Genomic DNA, 22,020 nt, shown 5'->3' with positions numbered 1-22,020 from the left:
GTGAGATGAAATCTCATTGTAGTTTTGATCTGCATTTCTCTAATGGCTAATGATCGTAAATGTTTCCTCATATATCTGTTAACTACCTGAATGTCTTCTTTAGTGAAGTGTCTATTCATATCTTTTGCCCATTTTTTAATTGGGTTATTTGTCTTTTTGCAGTTGAGTTTTTGCAGTATTATGTAGATTTTAGAGATCAGGCCTCTTTTGCTTTTTGAATATTCTTTGAAACACTTAGAAAACTTTGAGGTCTTGGCTAATTCATGTTTGAGGATTTATACTATGTCTGAAATTTGCTAGCGATACCAGTGATACCCTCTAATGCAGGTTGGAGGCACTGGTTTTTGGATGCTGAGATGCATAGCCCAGGGCAATGCAGACCACTGCCTTGTTGCTTTATCCATGACATCTACAAGTGGAGCCATTAACCGAAGTGGTTTTGTGTATGCTGTGACTCGAACCCCATGAAGATGTTTATGCAGAAGATTACTGTTACACACTCTCCTCATTTGAATTTGCCATTTTTTTCATTTTTGTTTTTTATACTATATTTTTGCTGTTGTTGAGTTATACACAGCAGAACATGCACCAATTCATCAATTTCTACATGTACAATTCAGTTACATAGATAATATCCTTTGAGCTATATGACCATTCACACTCTCCTTTTCTGAATTATTCCTCTTCCATTAAAATAAACTCACTGCCCCCAGAGTTTCCTATGTAACCTTTTGAGTTGCTGTTGTCAGTTTTGATGCCATAAACCATAATTTATGCAGATAATGTGCACCTTCTACATTTGTTTACCAACAGCGCCTTCCCACTGCGAGGTATGTTCCTAAGCCTGCTATGCTAACTTTTAGCATGCATACAAAAAATACCTTGCAGGGGGAGGGTGCAGTTGGCAAGCAAACGTAGAAGACACGTGTTATTTGTGTAAAAATACGGTAGGTAGATCTTGAAAGAGTGCAATGCTCAAGGCAGATGTTCTTTACAAGTTAATTTAAACTATTGTTTGGTTTTAAGGAGACTTCAGGGGATATTTTTGGTTTAAGGTTTAAAGATTATCTCAGGGTAATAGTTTTCAGGGGTTTGCATATTCTCCATGTTTCCTCAAAGTCTGGAATCTTTAAGAATTTGAAATTCTATTCTGCATTTCCCCCCTTTTGACCAGGATTCTTCAATGGACTCTTTGATCAAAATGTTCAGTAATGGTAGCCAGGCACCATCCAGTTCTTCTAGTCTCATGACAAGGAGGCAGTTGTTCATGGAGGCAATTAGCCACACATTCCATTTCTTTCTGCTATTCCTGACTTTCCTTCCTCTGTTGCTCCAGGTGAATAGAGACCAGTTATTGTGCTTTGGATGGCTGCTTACAAGCTTTTAAGACCCCAGGCACTACACAAGGAACTAGGAGGTAGAACAGAAGCACTAAACACATTATTAGGACAGTTAACTACAATGTCCTGTGAAACCATCATCTGGCAGTGATTTTTTTTTTTTTGAATTTTTATTGTGCTTTAAGTGAAAGTTTACAAATCAAGTCAGCCTCTCATACAAAAATTTATGTACAGCTTGCTATATACTCCTAATTGCTCTCCCCCTAATGAGACAGCCTGCTCCTTCCCTCTACTCTATCTTTTCGTGTCCATTCTGCCAGCTTCTAACCCCCTCTGCCCTCTCATCTCCCCTCCAGATAGGAGATGCCAACCTAGTCTCAAGCGTCTACTTAATCCTAGAAGCTCATTCTTCACCAGCATCTTTTTCTGTCCGATTGTCCAGTCCAATCCCTGTCTGAAGAGTTGGATTTGGGAATGGTTCCTGTCCTGGGCTAACAGAAGGTCTGGGGGCCATGACCATTAAGTCTGGTCTTTTTACGAGAATTTGGGGTCTGCATCCCATTGTTCTGCTCCCTCAGGGGTTCTCTTTCGTATTCCGTCAGGGCAGTCATCGGTTGTAGCCGGGCACCGTCTAGTTCTTCTGGTCTCAGGCTGATGTAGTCTCTGATTTATGTGGCCCTTTCTGTCACTTGGGCTCATAATTACCTTGTGTCCTTGGTGTTCTTCATTCTCCTTTGATCCAGGTGGGTTGAGACCAATTGATGCATCTTAGATGGCTGCTTGCTAGCGTTTAAGACCCCAGAAGCCACCCTCCAAAGTGGGATGCAGAATGTTCTCTTAATAGATTTTATTATGCCAATTGATTTAGATGTTCCCGGAAACCATGGCCTCCAAACCCCCACTCCTGCTATGCTGGCCCTTGAAGCATTCAGTTTATTCAGGAAACTGCTTTGCTTTTGGTTTAGTCCAGTTGTGCTGACCTCGCCTGTATTGTGTGTTGTCTTTCCCTTCACCTAAAGTAGTTCTTATCTACTATCTAATTAGTGGATAGTTCTCTCTCTCTCTCCCTCCACCTGCCCTCTGTAACAATCAAACAATATTTTCTTCTCTGTTTAAACTATTTCTCGAGTTCTTATAATAGTGGTCTTACATGATATTTGTCCTTTTGCAACTGACTAATTTCACTCAGCATAATGCCTTCCAGATTCCTCCAAGTTATGAAATGTTTCACAGATTCCTCACTGTTCTTTATCAATGCGTAGTATTCCATTGTGTGACTATACCATAATTTATTTATCCATTCATCCGTTGATGGGCACCTTGGTTGCTTCCGTCTTTTTGCTACTGTAAATAGTGTTGCAGTGAACTTGGCTGTGGCACTGATTTTTTGATTAAGAAATATATTGGCTACCAGAGAAGATCTTGATTTTAATAGAAGCAGTAAACATGTTATTAGGCCAGTTAACTGGGATGTTTCATGAAACCATGATCCTAAACCTCCAAACCAAGGAAGCAAATCTCATAAAGTGTTTGGTTGTATATAAGGAGCCTTAGCAGCTACTCTTTTTGTTGTTGTTGTTATAAATCTGTCACACGACTTCTGCCAATTAAACTTTTTACAGGTGAACAACTTATTAACAGCAATTACATTAATTGCTGTACAAACCTACCCTTAATGCGATTTTTCCATTGCTATAAACCAAAAATTAGTACTCCATAAACAATAACACCCCTCCCCCGGTTACCCCCTCCGTCTGGCCCCTGGTGACCACTAAGAAACCTTGGTCTCTATGTATTTGCCTGTTTTTGTCTTTTTATATAAATGAGGTCACACAGTATTTGTCCTTTTGTGATTGACTTACTTCACTTAGCATGTCTTCAAGCTCTGCCTGTATTGTGGCATGTATCAAGACTTCATTTTGCCTACTGGATAAGTAGTATTCCATTGTATTCCACATTTTATTTATCTGTTCATCCATTGATGGGTGTTTAGGGTGTTTCCAACTTTTGGCTATTGTTGCAGTGAACTTTGGTATACAAGTATGTGTTGAGTCTCTGCTTTCTAGTCTTTTGGGTATAAACCTAGGAGTAGAATTGCTGGGTCATATGGTAGTTCTGGAAACCCTGGTGGCGTAGTGGTTAAGTGCTACAGCTGCTAACCAAAGGGTCGGCAGTTCAGATCCTCCAGGCGCTCCTTGGAAACTCTATCAGGCAGTTCTACTTTGTCCCACAGGGTCGGTATGAGTCGGAATCGACTCAGCGGCACTGGGTTTGGTTTGGTTATGGTAGTTCTAATTTTAGATTTTTTAGGGACTGTCACACTGTTTTCCACAATGGCAGTAACACTTTGCGTTCATACCAGCAATGGATAAGGGTTCCAATTTCCCCACATCCTCGCCAACATTTGTTATTTTCTGTTTTTTTTAAAATCTTAACCATCTTACCCAGACCCAGTGCCGTCGAGTCAATTCTGACTCATAGTGACCATCTTAGTGGGAGTGAAATGATACCTTTTTGTAGTTTCATCTCTCTGAAGGCTAAAGATGTTGACCACCTTTTCATGTTTTGTGGCCATTTAGATGTCTTCTTTGGTGAGATGTCTATTCAAGTCCTTTGCCCATTTTATGATTGGGTTTATTTGTCTTTCTGTTAAGTTGTCAAAGTTTTATATATATTTTGGTTATTAGATTCTTATTGGATGTATGGTTTCTGAAGATAGTCTCCTAGTCGGTAACTTGTCTTTTCACTTTTTTGGTAAATTCTTTGGATGAACAAAGTTTTTTTTATTTTTATGAGGTCCCATTTATTTTGTCTTTTGCTGTTGGTGCATTTGTTGTCATATTAATTAGATAATCCATTATTAAAAGCTAGGATAGTGTTGCCCTGCATTTTCTTCTAAGAATTTTATGGTTTTAGTTTTCACATTTATCTCCTTAATCCATTTTCCATTTGTGTTTGTGTATGATATGAGGCGTGGATCCTGTTTTATTTTTCTGCATGTGGAAATCCAGTTTTCCCAGCACTGAAGAGTCTTCTTTCCCTATTAAATGGACTTAGCACTGTTGTCAAAAATCAGATGACCCTAGTTGTGTCTATGTGTTTATTGTTACACCCGTACTAAGGAGTTTTGATTCCTGTAGCTGTGTAATATGTTTTAAAATCAGGAAGTGTGAATCCTTCTGCTTTGTTCTTTTTCAACATTGCTTTAGCTTCAGGGTCTCTTGCCATTCCATATAAAATTGAGAATTGGTCTTCCCACTTATGTAAAGAAGGCTTTTGGAATTTTGATTAGGATTGTGTTGAATCTATAGATTGCTTTGGGTACCATTGACAACTTAACAGTATTAAGTCTTCCAGTCCATGAACATGGAACATCTTTCCATTTATTTAAGTGTTCTTTAATCTCTTTCAGCAGTGTTTTATGGTATTTACTTTATATGTCCTTCATATCCCTAGTTAAATTTATTCCTAGGTATTTTATTCTCTTAGATGTAAATGGATCTGTTTCCCTTATTTCTCTTTCAAATTTTTCATTCCTGGTGTGTAGAAACCCAATCGATTTTTGTTTGTTGACCTCGTACCCTGCAACTTTGGTAAATTCCTCTATTAGCTGCACAAACTTTCTTGTGAACCCTTTTGGATTTTCTTTTGTCTGTGACTAAAAATAATTTTAGTTCTTCTTTTCCCAACAGGATACTTTTTCTTACTGATGTAACTAGGACTCTTAATACAATATTGAATAGAAGTGCTGAGAGTGGGCACCCTTGTCTTGTTCCCGATTTCAAGGGGAAAGCTCTCAATCTTTCTCCATTAAGTACAGCGTTGGTTGTTGGCTTTTAATATATACCCTGAGTCATATTGCGGAATTTCCTTTCTATTCCAATCTTTTTGAGGGTTTTTCATCAAGAAACTGTGTTGGGTATTATGAAATGTGCTTTTTCTACATCCATAGAGATAATCATGTGGTTCTTTTCCTTTGTTCTATTGATGTGGTATATTACATTGATTGATTTTCTAATGTTGAAAAAAAAAAGAAAGAACCATCCTCAGATTCCTGGAATAAATCTCACTCGGTTATGGTGTATGATTCTTAATACGCTGTTGGATTCTCTTTGCTAGTATTTTGTTGAGGATTTTTGCATCTGTATTCATAAGGAATATTGGCCTGTAGTTTTCTTTTCTTGTGGTATTTTTGTCTTGTTTTGGTATCAGGATTATGTTTGCTTCATAGAATATATTAGATAGCATTTCTCCCTCTGTCATTTAAAAAAAAATTTTTTTTTTTTTTTTGGATGAGTTTAAATAGGATAGGTGTCAGTTCTTCTCTAAGTATTTGATAGATTCCCCAGTGAAGCCCTTGTTCCAGGACTTTTTGTTGTTGTTGTTAGAAAGTTTTTGATCACTGAATCGATCTCTTCACTTGTGATGGGTTTGTGGAGACTTTTCTAGTTCTTCTTTTGTCAGTTTGGGTAAGTTGTATGCTTCTAAGAATTTGTCCATTTCATCTAGGTTATTCTTTTTTTTGCAGTGCATTTGCCTCCTTTTGAAAATAAAAGTGAGACTTAATAGGTTTATTTAACTGCGATAAGTCCAAGTGTGCAATCAGCCTCTGCCCCAGCTGGATCCGGGAGCTCATTTGGTGTCATATGTTATGTTGTTCTGCCTTTGGATGCTGGCTCTGTGCACTGTTTTTCTTTTTGGGCTTCGTTTTTAGCCAGGCTTTTTTCTCATGAGGGCAGAGTTGGCCTCCATCAGCTCCAAGCTATTAAGTTCCTTCAGCATCTTTGATTGAAAATCACAATATTAAGAGTAGGATTACAGCAGAAACACACTTTCTCTTGACTTTATTGCCATCAATAGTATATATTTATTGAGCAACTTATTATTATAGGATGTGGTATTAGGTGGGATATACTCTGGGGTGGGGAGTAGTTAAGAGCATGAATTCCGGAGTGGAATGGCATTGGTTAAAATCCAGACTCTCTATTACCAGCTCTGTGAACTTGTGCAGATCGCCTCACCTTGCATCTTAGTGCACCTACCTATAAAATGGGGTAATAATATTTACCTTATAAAGTTGTTAGGGTGGTATGCATTTAAATGTTCAGCTGATTTATTAATAGCTAAATTTTTATCTTTATATTCTCTTTTCTCCTTTTTCCTCTTCATTTCAAGATAATCACAAGATTAAAAAGTCATTCTGCACAACTGAAGTCACCTGGATTCGTTCCTATATTCAACAAACAAAAATGAGGTTTAATAGGTTTATTTATCTGTGATAAGTCCAAGTATGCAATCAGCCTGTTATTATTAATAGTTAAATAAACCTATTAAGTGAATGGGAAATTGAAACTGCTTGATTTTAGTAGTGTTATGTTCATATATATGTAAACAGATATTTTGTGTCCTTAGGCATCGAACAGTCTAATCCACTTGTGCCAAAGACTTCAGTTATTTGCAGTTATTTAGAAGTAATTTAAGATTACTTCCAAAATACTGCTAAAATAACTGCCCCTCTTTTCTACATATTACATGGTATGTATTGAGAAGTGTCTAAGAGGTATGCTGTGAACAAATATATTTCATGCCTATGATGCTTTAGACTTTTTAAAGCATTTATATTATGCCATATATCAGTGTACGGTAACAACCATTAGAGTACACTTTCCACTCCCTACTCCTTTTTAGGTTTACAGATCAGGGACTGAAGAACAGAAGAAGAAAGTCGTCCTAGGTTACACAGGTAGTGGCAGAGCTAAGACACCTTGACAACTGCCTTTCTCACCCCAGTATCTGTTCCATGATTCTCGCAAATCCACCCATATCTATATTGTCACCACAGTCAATCCATAGTCATTGTAATTTCTTGCCTTGCCTTCAAACTGTTCTACTTGAATTTACTCTTACCCCCCTCCTATCCAGTCTCTATACTGCAGCCAGAATACAAATCAGCTTAAACCTATCTCTCCCGCTCCTATTTGAAACATTGAGTTCCCATTATGCTCAGGGAAGCCTTCCTTGACCTCTTAGGGTACATCAAACGTGCCTTCCCTTTGTTTGACTTACTGTAGTAATAATTTCGTATTTATTTGTGTGATTATTCAGTTGTCTCTTCCCTAGACTGTAAATTCCATTAAGAAGGTGCTGTGTCTTTCCCAGTGCCTGGCATAGTGGCTGATTATGGCAGAGGCCAATTGCACGCTTGGACTTATCACAGTTAAATAAACCTATTAAGTCTCATTTTTCTTTATTGAATGTATGAGTGAATCCAGATGACTTCACTTGTACAGAATGATTTGTTAATTTTGTGATAAGCTTGAAGTGAAGAGGAAAAAGGAGAAGAGAGAATAGAAAGATAAAAAATACTGTATTTTGAAATCTGACTCTGTCCTTGCAGTGTACTAAATGCTTTTAGTATGTAACTCATTTTATCGTACCAAGGACTCTGAGGTTTTGCAAACAGAGACTTAGAGAATATTAATAATTTGTCAGTAGACACTTCACATCCCCTTTTTCTTCTAGCCTTAGGACTGGTGTTTTTATGAACTCTTTGTTTTTATTTTTGAAAGCTGTTGGATCACCATATCTCTTGGCTGTCACCATACTGTATTAGTGCTGAGCACGGCATTCATGAAAACCGACTGACAGCAGTTTTATTATTTCTACCACATTACTGTCTTTGCTAAAATAGATTTTATCTAAATCTAATCAGCTTTATCTCACATGAAACTTTGAAATCCCACCTTGGGTTTTAAGTCAAGTGCCTCTGACCTTTCTCATTTCTTTTGATTTTTTCATTTCTGTTGTGGACTACCCAGAAACCCAGTGCTGTTGAGTGGATTCCGACTCATAGTGACCCTGTAGGACAGAGTAGAACTGCCCCGTAGCTCCCAAGGAGTTGTGGACTAGAGATGTAAAATTCTGTAATAGCCCCTCTTACTTGTGTTGGTATTTATTGAAATCGTTCTTCTCTTTCCAAGCCCAGTTAAATTAATTATCTTCATAAACTCTTTTTCTAGCTGTGATCTTGTGAATTGTTTATACTTCTCCTTATAGCACTTACCTTTTTCAGTCCTGTTTGTTGTACTCATCCATTCATTTGTGTGAGCTGCTTGAAAGCGAATATTACTGTCTTTATTTTGAAACACTTAGTGTACAACTATGTGAGTACACTAGATTTTCAACAGATATTTGTTGTTGATCACACTTGAGTGTGAATACATGAATAAAGATACTCTTATATACTCATTTTTGTAATCCCAAACCTAGCACATTTCCTGACATAATAGGCATTTGATATGTGTTAGCTGAATTAAATATCTCCTGTCCTAGTCTTTTAAAAAATAGTTTTAGTAATTTAAAGAGTTTATCAGATTTTTATTTTTAAACCAAAACAATTCTGGCTGCGATTCTACTGATCAGAAGTGGATGCAGGGAGACCACTTATTATAATAGACTAGGCAGTGTAGAAATGGATGCACTCGAAAGATTTTTCGGTGGCCAAATTGACAGGAGTTGGTGATGGAGTGGAATTTTGGGGGTTTGAGAAAAGGAGTTATGTGCACATTAATGGATATGGGGTTTGGAAAGGGAAAGACAGGTTTTGTTATAGCTTTTTTTTTTATGTATTAAAATTGCCATATATTTGAGATATCTAAGTAGAATGTTGAGGAGGCAGTTGATATCTGGATTTGAGGGTCTTCAGAAGAACCTTCTAGGCTAGAGATAGGAATTGGGGAACTAGCAATGCACATGAGATCACTTAGAAGTAAAAATAAAGAGGCCTAGGACCTGGCTGTGAGGAGCTAAATTTAAAAAGAAGAGAAGAGTGAGTCAACAAAAGATATATAAGTAGGTTAGATTGGAGAGGGAGGAGGAAAAATCAGGTTAGTGTGATGGTGTAGAAACCAAGGGAAAGAGAGTTTTTGAGGAGGAAATGGTTAACTGTCATGCTGCTGAGAGGTAAGGATTGAAAACTTAAAATGTCTATTGGATTTGGTGACGTGGTTTAACGGGTGGCCTTAGCAAAACTTTGGATGGAATAACGGTAGTAGAAACTAGATAGCAGTGAGTTAAGCTGTGGACAATAAGGAATTGGAGATGCCGACCTTAAACAGTTCTTAAAGTTTGTCAGTAGAAGTACAAGTAGAGCCAAGGAAGGTGTGTGCTTTTGTTTCTGTAAAAGTGAGGCTTGGGCATGTTTTAAAACTGTTCATTCTCTTAATTGTGTCTTTTGCAGAGCAGAAGTTTTTAATTTTTATGAAGTCTCACTTACCAATTTTTCTTTCATTGATCGTGCTTTTGATGTTGCATCTAAAAACTCATCGTGAAACCAAAGTCATTTAGATTTCTGCCTGTGTTTTTTAAAGTAATTTTTATAGTTTTGCATTTCACATGTAGGTCTGTGATCCATTTTGAGTTAATTTTTGTGAAAGGTGTTAAGGCCTGTGTCTAGATTGGTTTCTTTTTTTTTTTGGATGTGGATGTCCAGTTGCTCCAGCATCGTTTGTTGAAAAGACTGTCCTTTCTCCACTGAGTTGTCTTTGCACCTTTGCCAAAACTTGTGTGGATCTATTTCTGGGTCTCTCTGTTCTGTTCCGTGATCTATGTATTTATTATTTTGCTAACACCGTGCTGTCTTGATTACTGTGGCTTTACCATAAGTCTTGAAGTCGGGTAGTGTCAGTCTTCTGACTCTGTTCTCCTTCAGTATCCTGCTGACTTTTCTGGGTCTTTTGCCATGCCATATGAACTTTAGAATCAGCTTGTCAATATCTACAAAAGAGCTTGCTGGGATTTTGATTTTGATCACTTTAAATCTGGAAGAATTGACTTCTTAACAGTAATGAGTCTTGCAATCCATGAACATGGAATATTTCTCCAATTTAGTTCGATTGGTTTTATTTCTTTCATCACTCCCAACTCATATATGTCATTTCATATTTTTGTGTTCCATTCTGGGTATTTTTGCTAATCTCTTTATCTGTGTCTAATCTGCTATTTCATCTACTCAATTTTTTAAAAATGTTTTTATTTTTGAAAATTCGGCTCTTTAAAAAAATCTTTCTTTTTTAAAAATTGTATTTATTTTGTTGTTGAGAATATATACAGCAAAACATACACCAATTCAACAGTTGCTACATGTACAATTCACTGACATTGATTACATTCTTTGAGCTGCGCAACCATTCTCATTCTCTTATTTCTGAGTTGTCCCTCCCCTGTTAACATAAACTCACTGCCTCCTAAGATTTCTCTCTAATCTTTTGAGTTACTGTTGTCAATTTGATCCCATGTAGATAGTTCTTAAAAGAGCATAGTGCTCAAGGGAGACAAAAATATCTGTCCTTTTAATAGATTATATATACAACTTTAAAAAGGTTGATTGTAACATTGGTCCAAAAAGAAAAAGAACTATGAGACAATAAAAAGTTTTCCCATCTGCAAAAATCGTGTGGCGATGCCATTAGATTTCCTCATCTAACTTCACAAGGGGGAGGAGAAAGGATCAAGGTCAGCATCAGTCCGAGGCTGATTCCTTTGAGGTGGAGGTCAGACACTTGTCCTCTCTCCAGCTTTTTTACCAATTCTTACACCAGCTATCCCTCCCATGGCACTCTGTACTTCTCTGCTGGGTTCGATAATTGGATGCAGTGGCCACACAGAACTCACAGACCATACTCACATTTATGGGGTTTATTACGGAAGTAACAGGTACAACTCAGGATACAGTTCTTTGATCAGGACAGCTTCTTCTTGGCCGTGCCCGCAGGCGGGCCTCTCTCAGCTCTCTGTCCTTGGCCCCTTGGCCTGGCCTCTTGCTCACATTAAGTGGTACAGCTCTTTAGCTCCACCAACAGATGTCCGGAGGCACCCCACTCCGCCATTAAGCCTTGGGCCTGAAGGTGCTCAACTCTCTCACCCTGTGGGTTGGCACGCCCACTGTAGCCACCTTGCTCTGTGGAACAGGAAGCCCACTGTGCCGTCTCTTGCCAGTCTCCTGATTCTGCTGCTGCCATTTTCTGCCATGGTTGCTGCCACTTCATGCTGTTCATGCCATCTCCGGTGTTACAGCTCTGTCTCCTGGGTCTAGGAGGTTCTCAGTGCATGGACCCTGGGTCCAAAGGACGCACTCCTGTCCTGGCTTTTCTTCTGATGGCAGTGAAGTCCCCTTTTCCACTTCTCTGGGATTGGCTCCCTTTAAGCCTAGCAGGATGCCAAAACTGACCAATCCCCTTGCTAGGGGTTCCTTACACCTTATTTGCACGTCCCCCCCCCCACCCATAAGGATTCCATGCACTTGATTTGCATTGATAGCAAGCCGTCCATCCCATTTGGTGGGAATTGTGTGGGAATCACAACGACTATGGGGAGAAGGGCCATATTAAGTAATTCACTGCACTATACCATCCTTATCCTGTTAGTTCATTTTTTACCTTCTCACTCTGCACAAGTAACAACTATTTACTAATTACCTGTTTCCTTCTAGATTAAGTACACAAGTACAATTTTTTGTTTTTTCCTCATTGTATACAATAGTAATATGTTGTACACACTCATCTGCTTGTTCCACCCCCCCTCAAAAAAATGAATCCTAGAGATCTTTCCTGATATGGAACTCCTCTGTCTTGGTCATCAAGTGCTGCAATAACAGAAATAGCGCAAGTGGATGGCTTTAACAAGAAAAGTTTATTTTCTCACAGTACGCCCACTACAACCCACTGCCGTTTTCTCACAGTCCAGTAGGCTGGAAATCTGAATTCAGGGTGCTGGCTCTACCGGAAGGCTTTCTTTTCCTGTGGCTCTGGAGGAAAGTCCTTGTCACAAGTCTTCCCTTGGTCTGGGAGCATCTCAGTGCAGGAACCTTAGGTCCTAAGGATATGCTTTGTTTCTGGCCCTGCTTTCTTGGATTCTGGCTTCTTTCTTTTATATCTCAAAAGAGATTGGCTTAAGACAATATCTAATCTTGTAGATCTCATCAGTGTAACTGCCATTAATCCATCTCATTGCATCGTAGTGACAGGATTTACACATAGGGAAATCATATCAGGTGACAAAATGGTAGACAATCTATACAATACTAAGAATTATGACCTAGCCAAGTTGACAGATATTTTGGGGGGGGCGCAGTTGAATCCATGGCATCTTCTTTCTTTTTTCTTTGTGTAGTTTAGTTTCTCCTTATTCATAAGCTTAAGTTTTTAGTCCAGGTAGATTTGGAGCAAGGAATGGGAAATATGGAACTCCCCAAATTGCAGCAGATCACCACACAAAGATTATAGGGTTTGAGAGGAGATTGCAAGTAGAATGAAATAAAATAAAATTAGAAAATTGTCTACACTCAGCAGTAATGACCTTCTTGCTTGTCTTGTATTCCTAGACCCCAAATCCTCCTTTGCTTCCACAGTATCATGCCACATCATCTTTTGCCTTGCTATGGTGGCTTTATAATGTATCAACTTGGTTAGGCTGGATTAAACTTCCTTTCTGGTGTGGTCCTTGTAAAATTGACCCACAAAAGAGACTATTGTGGGAGAGTTGGAGGGCAGAAGTGAAGCAACAGCCATTTTGTAGCTTATACACACTGCCACTTATTTGTTGTTTCACCTGTTCGGCTTGAGGCAGTGGCCAGGCAAGCAACCGCTCCATTTTCCCTAGATCATTCTTCAGTTTCTCTGACTCCTGGGCCAGGTATATGTGTTCAGTTTTGTGATGAAGGGCACTAGTTTTGTTTTTGTCTTTTTTAAAATTTTTATTGTGCCTTGAGTGAAAGTTTACAAGTCAAGTTAGTCTCTCATACAAAACGTTATATACACCGTGCTTTATACTCCTAGTTGCTCTACCCCTAGTGAGACAGCATACTCCTCCACCCTGTGTTTCCGTGTCCATTCAGCCAGGTCCTGCCCTCCTTGGCCTTCACATCGCCCCCCCAGACAGGAGCTGCCCACATAGTCTCTTAGATCTACTTGATCCAAGAAGCCCACTCCTCACCAGTATCATTTTCTGTCTTATACTCCAGTCCAATCCCCGTATGAAGAGTTGGCTTAGGAAATGGTTCCTGTCTTGGGTTAACAGAAGGTCTGGGGACCATGACCTCCAGGGTCCCTCCAGTCTCAGTCAGACCATTAAGTCTGGTCTTTTTACGAGAGCTTGAGGTCTGCATCCCACGGCTCTCCTGTTCTGTCACGGATCCTCTGTTGTGTTCCCTGTCATGGCAGTCATCAGTTGTAGCCGGGCACCATCTAGTTCTTCTGGTCTCACACTGGTGTAGTCTCTAATTTATGTGGTGCATTCTGACTCTTGGGCTCATACTTACCTTGTGTCTTTGTTGTTCTTCATTCTCCTTTGCCTTCAGGTGGGTGGAGACCAATTGTTGCATCTTAGATGGCCGTTTGCTAGCATTTAAGACCCCAGATGCAACTCTCCAAAGTGGAATGCAGAATGTTTTCTTGATAGATTTTATTATGCCAATTGACCTAGATGTTCCCTGAAACCATGGTCCCCAAACCCTGACCCCTGCTGTGCTGGCCTTCAAAGCATTTGGTTTATTCAGGAAACTTCTTTGCTTTTTGTTTAGTCCAGTTTTGCTGACCTCTTCTGTATTGTGTGTTGTCCTTTCCTTCACCTAAATTAGTTCTTGTCTACTATTTAATTAGTGAATCCCCCCTCTCTCACTTCCTCCCTACCTCCCTTCCTCTGCCCCCTCTCCGCCTCCCTCCACCCCATCTTGTAACCATCAAAGAATAATTTCTTCTCTGTTTAAACTTTTTCTTGAGCTCTTATAATAGCGGTCTCATACAATAGTTGTTCTTTTGCACCTGGGTAATTTCACTCAGCATAATGCCTTCCAGATTCCTCCATGTTATGAAAAGTTCCATAGATTCATTGTTGTTCTTTATTGATTCATAGTATTCCATTGTGTGAATATACCATAATTTATCCATTCATCCATTGATGGGCACCTTGGTTGCTGCCATCTTTTTGCCATTCTAAACAGTGCTGCAAACAGTGCTGCAATGGATGTGCATATATCTGTTTGTGTGACGGCTCTTACTTCTCTAGGATATATTCCAAGGAGTGGGATTGCTGGATTGTATGGTAGTTCTATTTGTAGCTTTTTAAGAAAGCACCAAATGGATTTCCAAAGTGAGCTGTACCATTTTACATTCCCACTAGCAGTGTATAAGTGTTCCAGTATCTCTACAACCTCTCCAACATTTATTATTTTGTGTTTTTTGGATTAATGCCAGCCTTGTTGGAGTGAGATGGAATCTCATTGTAGTTTTGACCTGCATTTCCCCAATGGCTAATGATCATGAGCATTTCCTCATGCATCCGTTAGCTACCTGAATGTCTTCTTTAGTGAAATACCTGTTCATATCCTTTGCCCATTTTTTAATTGGGTTGTCTTTTTGTTGTCGAGTTTTTGCAGTAACGTGTAGATATTAGAGATCAGACGCTGATCAGAAATGTCATAGCTAAAAACTTTTTCCCAGTCTGTAGGTAATCTTTTTACTCTTGTGGTGACGTCTTTGGATGAGCATAGGTGTTTGATTTTTAGGAGCTCCTGGTTATCGAATATCTCTTTTGCTGTTTGTGCAGTTCTAGTAATGTTTTGTATACTGTTTATGCCACGTATTAGGGCTCCTAGCATTGTCCGTATTTTTTCTTCCATGATCTTTATCATTTTAGATTGTATATTTAGGTCTTTGATCCATTTTGAGTTGGTTTTCGTTCATGGTGTGAGGTATGGGTCTTGTTTCGTTTTTTTGCAGATGGATATCCAGTTATGCCAGAACCATTTGTTAAAGACTACTGTCTTTTCCCCATTTAACAGACTTTGGGTATGGCCCTAGTTCTGTAGGACATCTTTGCCATCAAGGTTATAGGCAATAACAACTAGTGTATAGTTCATTCTGTTCTTGTGGATTTAGCTTGTGCTTGTGGGTTTTAGCTTGTTCTTGCTCTCCCCCAGTTGCTCTCTCTCACATCCATATTCCCTTCATGACTTCCTGCCTTGTGAACTTTAAGCTCCAGCATCAGATGTGAAGACAGTAGCCTTTCAGGCATTTCTTACCCAGCTCCCACAATTGCATAAGGTCAGATCTTTATAATGTGCATGTGTAAATGTGTGTGCAACCTGGTGGTTCTGTTCCTCTGATTAAGCCCTGAATTACACATTTTCCGAGGACCACATGCCTGCCGTTCAACCAATCAGCCTCAGCAGCACAAATGAAGCCTGGAAATAATTTCTGTTGTGTCTAGCATTTGCTATGGACAAGATGCCAGGACCTGTATGCTGTGGGGTGGAGTTCTCATCAGGAAGTTTCATAACAGAAATGGTGTTGCCACCACCGCCATTATGGTATGTGAAGTCACCAGTCTGACACATAAACCCAGGGATAACTCTGTGACAGCAGAAACTCTTCTGTTCACATCCTCAGTGCTCAGGATATGAAGTTTTCTGCTGTCTTTGGAATTTTGTAAACATCTTGATGGAAATGTGGTCTAGGTTCTCAACATCTGTGAAGTATGGTTCTGTCTTGAAGCATAGGATGGAGTTGGCTGTGGTTGGGGTCTGGCACAGCTTGGACTCTACAAGCCTGGCTCTGAAGTGGCAGTGTCTGTGAAAAGTTGGCTTTTTCATTTCATTCTATTTCAGTGTTGCACTGTCTCTAGATATTTTTGAGTGTTTGTAACTTGTTCATTTTGACTGTGTATTTTTCATTTTTTGCATGTTTTCAAATACTATATAACCTTTTTTAAAAATCTGTGTAGGATAATTCTATGGGAGTTTGAATATGTTTTTGTAGTTTCAGCTGTCTGTTTGTCAAGTGGACTTGTTCCCTTGTGGATTTTGGAAGTCTCTTAGGATAAGCTCCTATTTGGTTAAACTTATGGGGGTCCTGAGACCCTAAGTTGGGCTGCTTTCTTCCATTGCAGATTTCTTTTATTTTGCAGAGTTGTCTTGACTGCATAAGCAGTGTAAATTTTAGTTCTAGGCCCAAGTAAGAATAAGCCAATGGTAGCAGGTTCCCAGGGTGCTGAGCCCCCTCTTCCACCTTTCTCCCTATTTACACGTTTTCTTGTAAGCCTTCTTTGCTGGCAAGTATGTTTTCCCCCTAGACCTCCCTTTCCTAGTAGTATAAACCACTGCAAGGGTCCCAGCTCAATGTAGGAGTATCAGATACAGTTTTCTTACTTTGCCTTGGCATAAGGCTTAATCTCCTGTTCTCAGAATGGTATGGTAATTTGTCTCCAGTGCATCTCTGGTATTTCCAAGATGCTTATGCTTGGGTTTCAGCACAGTGTTCCTTCACTTTTGGTTAGGGGTAGGAGGAGGTAGGCACTGAGCATTTAATGGGTCAGCAAAACATTGTAAATGTTTGTTGCAGTGTTTCCAGAATCTAGTTATCCCCTTTAGATGCTCAGAAGTGCCCTGCTAGCACCCATATACTTGTGGCATAGGAAAGGCATTCAGCTGTGTTTTCAGTGCCACTTTGATTAGTGGGGGGAAATAAGATATTCTCAAATAATTGCAAAACAAGGCAGTGTCTTTAAATGTGCCATTAGAAGGGAGTATAGAGAAGGAAGAGATTATATCTTGGCAGAGTGATTTTATTGAAGTTTCTTTTTTTTCCCCCCCTGTTCAAAACTCATGTAGAGAACTATGTAGATGAGGGTAGTATTACCATGTCTACTAGATGTGATAGACTTAGAAGGGATACCATTTTACCTCTATAAGAATGGGTAAAATGAATGATGAAACAAACAACTAGCAATACCAATGTTGGTGAAGATGTGGAACAACTGAAACTCTCAGGCACTATTGGTGGGAGGGCAGATTGGTACAACCATTTTGGAAAACTTTCTACTGAAGCATATTCTGTGATCTAAATATATGAATATATACAACAGAAATATTTACAAGCATGCACAAAAAGACATGGACAGCACTTTTCATGGAAGCATTGTTCATGATATCCCAAATTGAAAACAATCCAAATGTCTATCAACAGTAGAATAGATAAATTGTGGCATAGTCACATAATGGAGTATTTTGCAGCAATGAAAATGCACTACTACTTCTTGCAGCAGCATTAATGAATCTGAGACAAAGTTTAACTCAAAAAGCTTCACACAAAAGAGTACATATTGCCTGATTCCATTTATGAAGGTCAAATCCATTGCCCTCGAGTTGATTCTGACGCATAGCAACCCTACAGGACAGAGTAGAACTGTCCCATAAGGTTTCCAAGGCTGTAAATCTTTACAGTAGCAGACTGCCACGTCTTTCTCCCTCGGAGCAGTTAGTGGGTTTGAACCGCCAACTTTTCACTTAGCAGCCAAGCGCTTAACCACTGTGCCACCAGAACAAGCAAAACTTATCTGTGGTGATAAAGGTCAAAACAGTGGTTACTTAATGGGTGTGGGTAGTGACGGAGGGGCTGTGTGGGAGGCTTCCGTGATGCTGGCAATGTTCTGTGTATGTTTGGTCATTACGTGGGTATGATCACTGCAGAAGTCCAAGTTGCATGCTTACGATGTGTATACTTCTTTTTGGTCATATTTCAAAAAAATGTTTTCTTTAAAAAAGAAAAAATCTTAGAGGAGAAAATGTGACCATAACTTTTGATTTAAAGAGCAGGGAATTAAACTCCCCAGTTTGTTTTTTAGTGGTCTGATACCTGCTTAATACTTTTGAAATTTGTATGTCCACATCTTTTTAGGAAAAGGGAAATGCAGAAAGAGTTTAAATACGGAAAATAAGAGCAGGCTCACGAACAGTTGATCTTCAGTGTGCTTCTTGTAGACTGTTTTTATTTTAATGTTCTTTGGTCACAGGTATAGACAAATTTTTATCATAAATTTTAAATAAAATGAAGAACTTCAGTAGATTCAATCTTAGAAAAAACTTTACCCTAAGTTCTATTCAGTACACAGTGTTCTCCCAAGAGAGGTGGATATAAGCCCTGTCGCTTGATATTTGACTCTGAATTAAACAGTTGAAGGTGCCCTGTTTGGACCAATCCTACATTGCAAGGAAAGAGACAGGATCACCCCCTTTTTTTTTTTTAAGTTTAAATTTCTGTGACAGGAAAAGTATTGTAGTCTCCACTCTGGTGGGCAAAAGCATTCTTGTTTTGTCAGTAAAACGTTTACCCCCTTTAAAATTGCTTTATTGTTTAAGTAGAAAGCCAGTAGTTCAGAGTATTGTTTGGTACAAGAGAGCAAAGTTGGAATTCATGAATTATCTAATATAGCTCGTACACGTGGAGAAGAAGTGTCAGTTAACTGGTTCATATCAATCCTGCTTGAGGCATTAACTGCTTATATTATGTAAAGCCCTAGGGCAGTGATATAAAATAAATAATTGCAGGAGTGGCATCGATTAGAATGCCCCATTGTGTCTGACTATAGAGCAGAATCTTGCTCAGAAACAGTATCGTTTAATTGGCTGTACTCGTGTCAAGTTGTGGTTTCAACGGAAAAGCGCCTGTGGCAACAAAGTAAACTTGTAACAGCAAAGAACTTGGTTTGCATTTGTCATATCAGGAAAAACACTGCAGTTTTAGTCATTCGTTTTAATGGAAGTGTTACATCATTATAGTAGCGTTAAAAATGTTTAAAATCCATGGTTATCACTCACAAGGGGTAGAACTGAAAGGGGTAAAAGAATGGGAAGCCTTTATTATTTTGAGTGCTTAATGACTTTATACATTTCTGTGTCAAAATTCTTAGTAGTAGTTTCCTGTAGTGGTTGGACTTAGGTAAGACCCCATTAGTCATGGTCCTGTCCGACAATTCCAAGTCTACAGGAAGTTTTTAACCGTCTAAGAAGAGTATTGTGAGAAGGAAGGCTTTCTCCTCCGTGTATGTGTTTTATGGATATCTTTATATATCTTTTCCAATGATAATTCCTTACATACTCATTTATACGCTGAAGCAACTGGTTCACATCCTTTTTTTTTTTTTTACTTTAAAGTCTGTTAAAATCTCATCTCTGTTTACTCTGTTCTTTCCCCCTGGATGAACTGATGTTTTTCAGCTACCACCTATCCTTTTATTGATGATGTCCCAACGAGTGTTTTTCAGCCCCATTTTTCCTCTTGTAAATAACTATCCATCTGTCACCAAGCCTTGTCTGTTCTCTCTTTTAAATGTTTTTCAAATCTTTCTTTACTGATACCATTGTAATCTCATTTACATAATCAATTCATTTATTAGACATTAAACACTAACTCTTTGACAATCTCTCTGCCAGGTTTTGGGGACTACTTAAAATACAGGAAACACGTAGCCGGAAATACAGATATTGTAAGGTATACTGGAAGTACAGAACAGGATGTTTAGCTATCCCTGGGAAGGCCAAGGAAGACTCTGGAACCAAAAAACTCGTTGCCATCAAGTCGATGTCAACTCATAGCAACCCTATAGGACAGAGTAGAACTGCCCTATAGGGTTTCCAAGGAGCACCTGGTGGATTTGAACTGTTCACCTTTTGTTTAGCAGCTATGGCGCTTAACCACTATGTCACCAGGGTTTTTATTCAAAAAATATTTGATTGCCTCTTTTGTGCCAGTCACTAGGTTTGGTGCTGATAACAGTATGATAAAGAATATGGCAGGCAATGTCCCTTCTGTCATGAGGATAGAAACTTGTGTGGGACATAGATATGGCACAAATAATCAGATAATTTAATTACAGTTTTCTTAAGTGTTATGAGGGAGAAAAATAGTATATCGTGACAGCTGCTTCAGTAGAGACTAAATGAAGTACCTTGAACAGAAGAATTGTTTTTTTTCTCTCATGTGTGTGAACTGATAGGGGCCAGAGGACAAAATTTTACATTGCCAACTTTAATTCTTTTTGTGTGTGTGTGTTAAAGTTTCTTCATAATATGTATATATATATATTTTTAAATAATTTTTATTGTGCTTTAAGTGAAAGTTTACTGATCAAGTCAGTCTCTCACATATAAACTTATATACACCTTACTACATACTCCCATTTACTCTCCCCCTAATGATTCAGCCCACTCCCTCCTTCCAGTCTCTCCTTTCGTGACCATTTTGCCGGCTTCTAACCCCCTCTACCCTCCCATCTCCCCCCCAGACAAGAGATGCCAACATAATCTCAAGTGTCCACCAGATGCAAGTAGCTCACTCCTTATCAGCATCTCTGTCCAACCCATTGTCTGGTCCAATCCATGTCTGATGAGTTGTCTCCGGGAGTGGTTCCTGTCCTGGGCCAACAGGAGGTTTGGGGGCCATGACCACCAGGGTTCTTCTAGTCTTAGTCAGACCACTAAGTCTGGTTTTTTAATAAGAATTTGGGGTCTGCATCCCACTGTTCTCCTGCTCCCTCAGGGGCTCTCTGTTGTGCTCCCCGTCAGGGCAGTCATTGGTTGTGGCCGGGCACCATCTAGTTCTTCTGGTCTCAGGATGATGTAGACTCTAGTTCATGTAGCCCTTTCTGTCTCTTGGGCTCATAATTACCTTGTGACCTTGGTGTTCTTCATTCATCTTTGAGCCAGGTGGGTTGCAACTCATTGATGCATCTTAGCTGGCCGCTTGCTAGCGTTTAAGACCCCAGGCGCCACACTTCAAAGTAGGATGCAGAATGTTTTCTTAATAGAATTTATTTTGCCAATTGATTTAGATGTCCCCTGAAGCCATAGTCCCCAAACCTCTGCCCCTGCTTTGCCGACCTTTGAAGCATTCAGTTTATTAAGGAAACTTCTTTGCTTTTGGTTTAGTCCAGCCAACTTTAATTCTTGATTCCTTGTTTGGATCAATGTTTGGATTTAAAGTATCTGTGGAAACCCGGTGGCATGGTGGTTAACTGCTACGGCTGCTAACCAAAAGGTTGGTGGTTAAATCCACCAAATGTTCTTGGAAACTCTATGGGGCAGTTCTGCTCTGACCTATAGGGCCGCTATGAGTCGGCATCGACTCAATGGCAACGCGTTCGTTTGTTTTGTTTTGTTTGTTTTGTTGCCAAATCAAAGTCCAGCTGTTGGAAAAGCAAACCAAGGAAGTAGAGCACATTACTGGAAAGATGAACGCATGACTTTTCATATCTCATTATCCAGAAATTAGTTATATTGACACACCTTAGCTGCAAGAGAGGCTGGATAATGTAGTCTCTAGGTGAGCAGCTATGTGCTTAGCTACTTAAGGTAGGGATTATTTTACCAAAAGAAAGAAGGGATCTGCCACAGAGTTTTAATAGAAAATATAATCTAGTCTGGAGGTGATCAAGGAAGGCATCTGTGAGGACATGTCTTCTGAGCCGAAGGATGGGGAAGTTAGTTGGGAAAGATTGGAACAGAAGAGCCTTTCAAGGAAGAGGGAAGAGCATATGTGAATACCTTGAGTTGTATGAGTTCTTGCTATATTGTGGACACAGTCCTTTGTCAGATATATGACTTGCAAATATTTTCTCCCAGTCTGAGAAAATGTTTTCATTTTCATAATGGTGTTATTTTTGAAGTACAAACGTTTTTAATTTTCTTCATCAAAATTGTTTTGGCTGTTCTGAGTATATTGCATTTCCATGTAAATTTTAGGATTAGTTTGCCAATTTCTTTTTTAAAAAAAAAAAAAAAGCCTCTGGAATTTAGATTTTCTTCAGTTTCTCTCAACAATTTTTTGTAGTTTTCTTTGTACAGGCCTCC

At 39.2% G+C, this 22,020-nt stretch overlaps 1 protein-coding gene across 6 annotated transcripts in view; it reads left to right on the top strand.

Moving 5' to 3' along the window:
* ARK2N (arkadia (RNF111) N-terminal like PKA signaling regulator 2N) overlaps window positions 1–22,020 on the top strand; it is a 124,710-nt gene that overhangs the window by 13,107 nt on the left and 89,583 nt on the right. The gene's annotated exons all lie outside the window — the stretch shown is intronic.

The sequence above is a fragment of the Loxodonta africana genome, chromosome 11, assembly GCF_030014295.1.
Source record: "Loxodonta africana isolate mLoxAfr1 chromosome 11, mLoxAfr1.hap2, whole genome shotgun sequence".
NCBI lineage: Eukaryota > Metazoa > Chordata > Mammalia > Proboscidea > Elephantidae > Loxodonta > Loxodonta africana.
This window is presented reverse-complemented; position numbering and strand designations above follow the sequence as displayed.